This window comes from Nicotiana sylvestris, chromosome 11, assembly GCF_000393655.2.
Source record: "Nicotiana sylvestris chromosome 11, ASM39365v2, whole genome shotgun sequence".
Taxonomy (NCBI): Eukaryota; Viridiplantae; Streptophyta; class Magnoliopsida; order Solanales; family Solanaceae; genus Nicotiana; species Nicotiana sylvestris.
The window spans coordinates 120,401,128-120,413,026 of NC_091067.1; positions in this window are offsets into that span (position 1 = coordinate 120,401,128).

Below are 11,899 nucleotides of genomic sequence, written 5' to 3' on the forward strand. Positions count from 1 at the left end.
TACAATGAGAGGAAAGACAAAGATGAACAAAACTACAAGAATTTTAGAAAAAGAGAAGAAATATTAACAAATGAAAAAAGGGAACAAGTAGGGCTAAGAGGGAAAGGCAAAAAACCATTGCCCATCAACTACTTCAATCCATGACTTTGCATTTGGAAAGCGACTATCTTACCATGGCACCTACGTTCACTTTGTGATTTGAGTGCCACTCTTTGCATAGTAATCTTTTTCCCCATGAAGTACCGGTATGTAGAAGAAATTGTACCTGAGTGTTCCAATGATGTACCATCCCCGTCTTCTCTACATAGATCCGCCCCTGTTGATGGATGTAATATTTATTCTTATGCATTCCTTTTCCTTTTATTTTTCTCTTTCATAAATCGCTAGTGAAGCTAACGCACCCATGGCCAGTGCCGCTAATCTTCATCACTTCTTTGTGCTTTTGTGTTAGATCTAATGGATTTTAATAGTCAGAAGAACGTTTGAGCAAATAACTGCGACGAAAGAAAGTGGGTGATGAAAATATCAACTTTGTGTATATTTTTGTTTTTTATTATTGTTCCCTATGTTTTATTCGTTATCAAGCACACAACCTTCATCTAAATCGTACATACACAATATTACCTATTTTTTGGAGTAATCTATGTAAACCCATATAAGCTTGTTTGAAATCCAGGATTTTATCATGAAACTCAAATATTCCATAGGCAAAAGAAGAAGATGAAAAAGCGGATCTTTGTGCGTTTTGATGTTAGGGGCATTTTAAGCTGTGCGTTATTTTTTTTTAGCAGTGATAAATATACCTATTCGTGAATTTTACACAAAACGTTATTGCGTGAATTCTATTAGGAAAACATATTGATAACATTTTTTATACATGATAACAATATTTCTCATAGCCTAGTCGTAACCTCCATGATCCCAATATTTAGGAAACTCTTAACCCCTAGAGAGAGAGAGAGAGAGCAAAGGCTTAATACTCTGTGCATCAACATAGTATTCTAGCCAACATAAGCTCAATTGAGTAGAATTTAAATTGCAGTTAGCAATTGTTAAGACCAATATATATATATATATATTTAACCCTTCATTTCTCCATCCCTAGCTGACCCGAAAAAGAAAAAACGTAGAACCGTTTAGGTTGATTCCACTATGCTGTCACTCTGACACGACACCAAAATCTCACCTTAAGTTGTCGTGATGATATCTAGTCTCTAAGACTCGGTAAGCCTAACATTCGTTGATAGTTTATCATGAATAACAAACTAAGATAATAAAATAAAATGATAAATCTCATAATAACTTCAAAATGCAACTTCAGTAGTAAAATCCCCAAAATCGATGGAATTGAGTCATAAGCTTTACAGAATATACTAAGAATCTCTAATACAACACTGTGTGATAATAGCGTATAAGGTAGTAAATAAAATAACAGAAGGTAACTCCAAGGCATGCGAGTGGTGAGCAGGTATACCTTGAAATCTCCAAGATATCTGGTCAAATCACAGGTATCCGACACGAGCTGAAGCACCTGGATCTGCACAAAAATGTGCAAAACCGTATCATGAGTACATCATAATGGTACCCAATATGTATCGTTTAACCTCGGTAGAGTAGCGAGGAGGCTAGGTTAAGACACTGGAGAATATTACATAGTCTAATAACGAAAGGCAAAGAATTAAGTGACTACGGAACAGTACAATGATATATGACTAACAATGGAGAATAAAGCAATAAGGAACAACAAGACTAAATATGAGATATTAACAACGAATGCAGGAAAGACAATAACTGTTCAAATTAAGAAGTCCTTTCACATAGGATGTACAACAAAAATTACAACCGAAGCCCTATACCTCATCACCACATTTCAAAAGTCATAATCATAATCTTTCTTATAGTACCCTGAGAGCCTTGCATTTATATTTTTAAAAATATTTTTTCCAAGATATCTACACGCATTTTAGCCACCTTGTCTCACTGCGTAGCTTCAAGTATTTTTTTACTAGCAACACGCGTATATATCCGACCTTATCTCGCCGCATGCACATCAACTCCTATCCTTATACCGCCGCATGCACATCAATATCACAACATAATTACAACTCGCACCACACGTGCCCATATGTCACAACTTTAACAAAATCAACAATACTAATATTATCACATCACATAACCCATGAGTCATTTATACAAGAATCTCAATATAAGGAATAAATGAGAAACAACTCAACACTAAGAGATATCATATAGTAACAACTTCAAATAATGATAAATCAACAAAGAAAGAGGTAACATGTAATGCGAACTTCAAATAAGAACCACTCAACGGTAAAAGACGTAACATGACAATAAAAGAGCTAAAAACTTTAATTTAGGTATATAAGAGTAAACTTTACCGTTAAAGATGGAACCTACACTAACAAGTCAATGAAATGCATGAAAGAATAAACTTGGAAAATAAAAGATAGGACAATTAATCATAACTACGTAGGAATTTTTATAAGTCGTGTCAGAAGTTATAGAAGAACAAAAACAATAACTTTAATTATCATAATTTTTGACTAGAAATGGTCTTAGTCTATCGATTTTATTGAGTCTTAAATTAGAAAAAGTCCTAAATTTATTTCTACTTTATCACAATTTTAACCATACAGACTCTCTCAAATATAACCAACGCGCCAAAAGATAATTTATGCCAAGTGATACCATTTTTTCCTACTTATTCATTTCCTCAAATATATATTAAATTTCTGACGAAGCATCTTATGAAATGCATCCGCCCCTGTGAGTGGTGCTGCTTATTTGATTATTCAACTTGTCCATATTTTTAAGCATCTCTATTTTTTTATGTGCATTATCTTTCCATTAATAATGGAGTAGCTATGTGCACCAGATCTTGTTGATGGTCGGATCCATGATTTTATGACTACGGGTACCACTATATTTCATTAAATTTATCACTAGTCAAGGAAATTTAACTAAGGTTTATATTTTGCTGATTCTCTATGTTTTATTCGATTTTGTTTTTGAATTAATTCGATTTGTTTTATAAGAATTTTTGGTGCATAAACATGATAACCAAACTAAAATCGTTTGGTCCGTTTATTCAAATGTAAAGAAAAAACAACATGATACGGATAACAAAAGAAAATGATTAAAAATATACTCAAATAAAAAAATATTTTAGATCTAGAAAAGCAAAGTGAAGCAAATGTTTAATATATAGTAAAAATAAGGTTTTACAATGAGAGAAAAGACAAAGATGAACAAAACTACAAGAATTTTAGAAAAGGAAAAGAAATATTAACAAATAGATCCAGTATGTAGAAGAAATTGTACCTGAGCGTTCCAGTGGCGTACTATCCCCAGTCTTCTCTACATAGATCCGCCCCTGTTGATGAATGTAATATTTATTCTTATGCATTCCTTTTCCTTTTATTTTTCTCTTTCATAAATCGCTAGTGAAGCTAACGCACCCATGGCTAGTGACGCTAATCTTCATCACTTCTTTGTGCTTTTGTGTTAGATCTAATGGATTTTAATAGTTAGTAGAACGTTTGTGCAAACGACTGTGACGAAAGAAAGTGGGTGATGGAAATATCAACTTTGTCTATATTTTTGTTCTTTGTTATTGTTCCATATGTTTCATTCGTTATCAAGCACACAACCTTCATCTAAATCGTACATACACAATATTACCTATTTGTTGAAGTAATCTATGTAAACCCATATAAGCTTGTTTGAACTCCATGATTTTATCATGGAACTCAAACATTCCATAGGTAAAAGAAGAAGATGAAAAAGTGGATCTTTGTGTGTTTTGATGTTAGAAGCATTTTAAGCTGTGCGTTATTTTTGTTAGCAGTGATAAATATAGCTATTCGTGAATTTTACACAAAAAGTTATCGTGTGAATTCTCAAAGGTAAACATATTAATGAAGTCTTTTACACATGATAACAATATTTCTCATAGCTTAGTCGTAACCTCCATGATCCCAACATTTAGGAAACTCTTAACCCCTAGAGAGAGAGAGAGAGAGCGCGCGCTAGGACTTAATATTCTGTGTATCAACATAGTATTCTAGCTAGCACAAGCTCAATTGAGTAGAATTTAAATTGCAGTTAGCAATTGTTAAGACTAGTTGCCACATATATTTAACCCTTCATTTCTCCATCCCTAGCTGGCTCGAAAAGGAAAAAACGTAGAACCGTTTAGGTTGATTCCACTATGATGTCACTCTGTCACGACCCCAAAATCCCACTTTAAGCAGTCGTGATGACACCTAGTCTCTAAGACTCGGTAAACCTAACATTAGTTGATAGTTTATCATGAATAACAAATTAAGATAATAAAATAATATGATAAATCTCATAATAACTTCAAAATACAACTTCAGTAGTAAAATTCCCAAAATCGGTGGAATTGAATCATAAGCTTTACAGAATATACTAAGAATCTCTAATGCAATACTGTGTGATAATAGGGTATAAGGTAGTAAATAAAATATAGAAGATAACTCCAAGGCATGCGAGCGCTGAGCAGGTATACCTTGAAATCTCCAAGATATCTAGTCAAATCACAAGAATTCGACACGAGCTGAAGCACCCGGATCTGCACAAAAATGTGCAAAAGCGTATCATGAGTACACCACAATGGTACATAGTAAGTATCGCCTAACCTCGATAGAGTAGCAAGGAGGTTAGGTTAAGACACCTACTGTTGATACCCAATTTTTCTTTCATATATATTTAAATCTGCATACATACTTTTAAAATATCGTATAAACATTTACAAACATGCACAAGTATTTTTATAATTTTTCTATATTTTTAAAAGCCTTAAAACAATTTACTTTTGTATTTTTATTTATACAAATATTCATAATTATTTCTCGTATTATTTTTGTAAAGATATAATCGCCTAAATTCATTATTTATGCCAATATAATTCTTAAATATTTTAATTATATTTTTTTACAATCACATTTGCCTTTTTAGGCTAGAATTGTATATTTTTGCAACAATAGCCTATATAAATGCACAATTATATTATCCATACAGAAGATGACTTTTCATATTTTACAATATTAAGTAAGTATTTTAAAGAATTTTCATGCACAAATCATATTTTTATCATTTATACATTAATTTATAAAATTATATTACTAAATTAATTGGGTATTTAAAATCTAGCCCCTAGAAATACTCAATTTCAAATCTAGCCTAGTCCAATTACCCCATACCCGTCCAACCCAAACCCAAACCCAAATACTCATTTAATTAAACCTGCCCCACCTAAACATCTAATCCCGGCCGTTGATCTCAGAAGATCAATGACCCTAAATCAGCCGGCCTCTTTTATTATATAAAAAACCCCTAACCCTACCCATTTTTCCAAACCCGCCGCCCTCATATGTTCTCGTCTCTCACCCCTCTCTAACCCTAGCGTCGTCACATGTTATCTCCTCCAATTCTGACCCAAAATGGAATCAGCCATGGATTCCCTTATATTATCGGTCTCTCTTCACCGCTGGTTACTCATCTACGACCCTATTTAGTTGCTTGCTAACATGGTAAAGCAAATCTGGCCAAGCTCAAGTCTGATCTAGTTTAAAATCTTTCATGACTTGACTATTTCCGTCTATGTTCTTTCCAATACATGTTAGTATGAATATCTTCATATTTTAAGGTTTCAAATCTCCGGTTTAAACCAGATTTGGTTCAACCTATCTTTATTTTATTAATCTGGCTAATTTTTGGTTGATTCTGTTTAGATCATCTCAGATTTGAAACGATTTCATGTTTATTTTGGTATTTCTTCTTTAAATTTTTCAGTACTTCCACCTCGATATTTTCTAATCTTTCACTATTATTATTCCTAACTGATTTTAGTTTACTCTAGAATTAGGGTCTTGATTTCACAGAATTTTTCACAAAATATTTAACTTTTAAACGTTTTCGTCTCTGAGTATCTATTATGGTTTCCTTATTTATTTTGTTTACTATATGTTTCTATATTTCTGCCTAATCTCTTATAGTTCTGATTATTTAACTGATCATTTTACTAATTCTGACCGTTTTCCTTAAACTCTGTCGACTAATTGTTAATTAATCTCACTCACCTAAATTAGGGCTTGAAATTGGGCTTTCCTTAATACCGGTGTTTCCTTATTAGATTTTACCTTTCTTACCTTATGTGTGATTAATAATTAGTGCTACTGGCCTGATTTTATGCTTTGATTTTCAGAACCAACTTTTAATTGATTTCAGAGTTAGTTCTTGCCTTATTTAACCTAGCCCTTAATTACTGATTGATTCCACATACAATTTTCTTTAAATCAAGTAGTACTAGCATGATTTTACAACTAATTTGTTCATGACTGACTTTACTTTATTGATTGTTTGATTATTTCTTGCCTTATTTTTGCAATGACAATCTGCCTTGCCTTACTTACCTATACTATTCGACTCCTATATATATGTGTGCATTCTCATTCTACAAACTTGGACATCAGTTCATAACACACACACACACACTCAAACTCTTCTCCTTCTTGGATACTTGTGTTACTTGTGCTATTATGGGTCTAGCCAAGGCTAGATAGTGAGACTACTTGCTATATATTCTGCACTCTTTTTCCTCAATTGGTATGTCTCTAGTTATAATTGAAATCCAAACTCTATGTGTTTTATTCCTGCATTAGTTTATTATGAATTTGACTTCTTTGTTCAAGCATGCCTAATACAGCTAGTATGTCTACACTTTACATGTTTATCTGATGCTTGACCAGCCTGTTTGTTGATTTATGATTAATCCTTTAGCTAGGTGATCATGCTGTGACCCTACTTGTGTGTCTGATTCTGTCTTCTATATCTTTGCTCCATGTTTTAGTTGCCTGCTATCCTGGTTACTTCATTAAGACTATAAAGCTCCTAAGTGTTCTATGTTGTTTACATGCCTCCCTGCCCCTATTCATGTACCCTCAATGAGATTCCTACATGTTCCCAATCCCTTTCACCCTTGTGTGCAAACCTGCCTGCTAAAGTACCTGTGAATCTGAACCTTCTATGGTTGACTAGTCGCTTACTGAATTTTGCTATCTTCTGAACTGTTTTCAAAATGTTATCTGTACTCTTCTAAAAACTAGCTTTCCTTCCTAGTATTTTTCTAAAACTGGTCTATTCCAGAAAATCTTTTTTCACTCCTAAGAAGTTTTCTTCACATTGTTTTCACTAAGTCTTTTCAAGCACTCTCACTTACTCTTGGGTCATTAAATTCTGCCCCTCTGGTATGTGTACTGCTTAGGGATCCTTGAGATCTCTCTGAACTCTGCCATATCAGGGCTGGCTTTTTTACACTGCACATAACCAGTACCTACTTGAGAAAAGTCTTGGTGTGAGCACTGCCCGGGATCCTTGAGGTCCTTAGGGAACTCTGACACACCTAGACACTTGTTGGCCATGAGACTTTTGAGCATTTGAGACTACGTTGAAGGCCTGGTATTCCTAGGTTTATTTTTTGGGCCTGCTTCAGGTTCCCTATAGTATTACTTTATATTTCCTTTGTGTAATTTATGCAATTTTGGTCTGTAATAATTATTTATAAACAAATATTTGGGTAACTAATAAAAGGGAGGGTAGTTGTATGATACTATGGGTAAAACTAGGTAGAAAACATGCTATAAGCTTTACATTCTGCAAATCTATATTAGAAGCCATGTTCTAGGATTGATGTGTTCATTTACGTTTAAACTATGTTAAACCTGTGCATTAGATATCCTGATTTTACGGCCTTCACGTTTACTGCTTCAGCATGTTGCATGCTCAATTCCTAAGTACTGTCACATAGACATCCTGCTATTAAATAATCTTAATAAAAACTGTCATCCCTGTATGCATTAGATACCATGTTCTTAGGAATTCTATTTGCATTTGTTTGAACCGCGTCTATTTCTATTAAATCAATGATGTCTATGAAAAGGTTTAAAATAGACTCACGCCTAGGTATCATGTCTCTAAACATAATTTGATAAATCGCCTGTTATAATCAGTATCACCTAGATCCAGCATGCCTATAGGTTGAATAATATCAAACTGTTTAAACAGCTCCTGCAACTATGATTGTGTAGAATCCCACGCCTAGGCAAGCCTTAGGTAACTAACCTCGTAAAAATGAGAAACTGTGTTCTGATTGTTTACAAATTGCTTAAGTTTCACAGGCTATAAAACCAGTAGGTAAATTGGTTAGGATTCTGTCACTCCCCTTAAAACAAACACTGCATATCCTATATCTAAAATATTCATCTAGATATCATGTTCTTAGGATTTCTCAACTTCTTCAAAATCAGATGTTTGAGATGTTTTATTTATTTGCCTATGTATATGTAGAGGTAAACATGAGACTTTTAGCTGTTTCCTTGATTGACAGTCCTATATGTTATTCGTTGTCGCTTAGGCTTTTCCTTTTTAAACACATTAGGATTGTCTAGAACTGCCTAAGTCTAGAGGTCCTAAATTCCTCTGGGGCCACAAGGAAGGGACGAGTAACAGCACACTTAGAGGTCATTAATTAAACTCGCTTATATAACCACTAAGGGTAGGGTAATGGGTAGTAAAAGAATATGATGACATGCGCATTAATGTCACTTGTAGCCCCTCTAGTTGAGGAGGATTACCGGGCATTGCACAGATTGATCCTGTAGGCTAATCAACTTAGGACTTCCCTTTCCCCATTCCTATATGTGTTTAAATAATCTAAACTTCATTTTTCTTTACATATATATGTGTTTAAACCTCTTTACTTTCATTATCTGAACTTCCTTGATCATATATGCATGTAGATGTGGGAAACTGCTTTATTTGCAAATATGTGCTAAGACTGTTTACTTGTTAAATGACTAATTCACATAGTTTAAGTTAGGCCGGGACCCACCATTGTGGACTGTGAGAGGTGCCTAACACCTTCCCCTCAAGGTTATTTCGAGCCCTATCCCTAATCTCTGGTAATGCAAACTAGTTACATGAGTTAATCACTCTAGGTGCCCTAAAACACCTTAATCCGTTAGGTGGCGACTCTTCAAATACCCAATTCCCAAAAGGAAATGAGTTGTTCTGTCACGACCCAAAAATCCCTCCGAAGGAGTCGTGATGGCACCTAGTCTCTAAACTAGGTAAGCCTAACATTATCTAAAATAAAATTTATATTTACTAACTTTAAATTAATTTAGTCTGAACAAATTACAATTCCCAAAACCGGTGGTACAAGTTACAAGCCTTTCTAAGAGTAGTTATACAAAATAAATACATCACTGCTCCGAAAAAGTAACAAATGGAAATAAGTACAAATGAAGGTGACTGCGAGGCCTACAAACGCTGTAGCAGGTTTACCTTGAGTCTCCATCAAAACAACCTGCACAACTACTATCGGTAAAATACTTGGATCTGTACAAAAAAATGTACAAAAGTGTAGTATGAGCACACCACAGTAGTGCCCAGTAAGTATCAAGAATAACCTCGGTGGTGAGGAGCAGTCTAGACACCTACTGGTCAAATAAATTGAACATGATATGATAATAAACTATCAACCTAACGATGACAAAGTAATATCAACAGTAGGGAAGGAACAAACTACAATCAGTAGAAACAATAAAGGGAAACACGGATGGAAACGAAAGATAAACCGATAAATTAAAACCAACATAGCCAGAACACAGACAAGTAAAAATGTACTCAAACAAGGAAGGCGATGTCATCTCAATAAATCATATCATTTCTGGTACACAATTCTAGCCATCTCAAACTCGATGTCTCATATCATACCTCAATTACCAAACATTTAGCACACCCGGCATCTTGTGCCCACATATTTCTATCTCCCTTTGCACAACAATGTTCTTATGATACTCAGTACATAAGGTCCATAAACAATGCAATTAAGATATTCACGGAGTCTCATTTACATAACATAAAGTAGAGTACATCTTCTAAACCAATTAGGAACTGAGCAAGAAAAGATGAAGTTATTTTTAGAAATCATTTGAATAAAGAAAATACCATTTTTCAATTAAAATACAACATCAAATGAATTATTACCTTTAACAAGGGATTTAATAAATTAACTTAGTAGAAATTCCTTTTTAAGTAAAATACAACCTCAGACGGTTTAAGAGAATTTAATTGAATAACTAATTGAATTAAAAATTAAACAATTGTTGAAATTTGAAGTATTGAAATATACATATAAATACGGTGAAGTATTGAAAACACTATGGGGTTCCATCACAAAGGATCGCAACAATAAAGGAATTTGAACAGTAAAAACACTTGAATTGGTAACAACAAATAAGCATAGCAAACAGAAAGTGTACGACATCACCTTTCGTGCTTTAACACTCTCTCACAAATAACATGCACGGCATCACCCTTCGTGCTTTAACACTCTCTCACAAATAACATGTACGACATCACCCTTCGTTCTTTACACTCTTCCTCACCCAAGGAACAATCACAAGCAATTTGGGAAAGGGAATCAATAACATCACAAAAGAATCAAGTAACAACAGAATATCAGGAAATAAACACCATAACTCAATTATCTGCAAGAATCAGGAAAATCAAGGACAAGTGAACGACATCACCCTTCATGCTTTTACTCTCGTCCTCACCATAAGAATCAATATAATCGGCACGACATCATCCTTCATACTTTTACATCACATAATCATGGCACAGAATGATCCTTCGTGTATTATCACTCATATAAAGGCACAAAATGGTACATCTTGCGGCATGGCATCACCCTTCGTGCATTAACACTCTCTCACAAATAACATGCATGACATCACCCTTCGTGCTTTAACACTCTCTCACAAATATCGTGCACGACATCACCCTTCGTGCTTTTACACTGTTCCTTACCCAGGCAACAATCACAAGCAATTTGGTCAAGGGAGTCAATAACATCATAATAGAATCCCGGCAAGGGAACAATAGTATAATAGCAATATCTCGGCAAGGGAAACAATATCATAAGTAAAAACATCTCGGCAAGGGAAACAATATCATAAACAATACATCCCGTCAAGGGAATCAAATATAATCAATCTCGTCCCAGCAATTAACTTCACAAAATGAATTCCAACTTGAGTCAATACTCAACAACGGTCAAATACCAAGGAATTACCATAAGCTTGGTCCAATATCAATACTCATCAAGTCAAGCATGGATAGCACATAATAAGGATCACGAAAAGAAAACAAAGAAGCACACTAACCTTAACAAAGCAATAAGACATAATAAGCATGTAATAATTACACCGTTAACCACAACAAATGGACATGTAACATATTTGCACGAAGTCATCGGGGAACTCACAATCAAGAAGTATCAAAATAATAAGGAAGGTAATCACTTCAATTAAGGCAATTAGGGGCCAAGTAGCACATAAGAATTAGAAGAAAACTAGCAACATCATATGGAGAATATAGAGGTAATTTAAGCAATTAGGAAACTCAAGCATGACAGAATATTTTGCACATAATAAACATAAGGACCTAAGAACCCTAGAGGCAAAGTTCCCACAAATAAGTCCTAGCACACACTCGTCACCTCGTGTGTATGGACTACAATTAGCATAGAAGACTCAAACCCTAAGGGAAGTCCCCCACACAAGGTTAGGCAAGATATTTACCTCAATCCGGCCAATTCAATACTCAATTTAGCTTTTCCTTTACCAATTCATCAATGCTCGGCTCAATCTAGCAATGCAAGAGAAAATAATTCCAATTAACAAAACTATGATTCTTATACAATTTGCAAAAAGTCAAGAAAAGTCAACTCCATGGACCCGCACTCCGGAACCCTCCAAAATTTATAAAAATAGAATACCCATTCCGA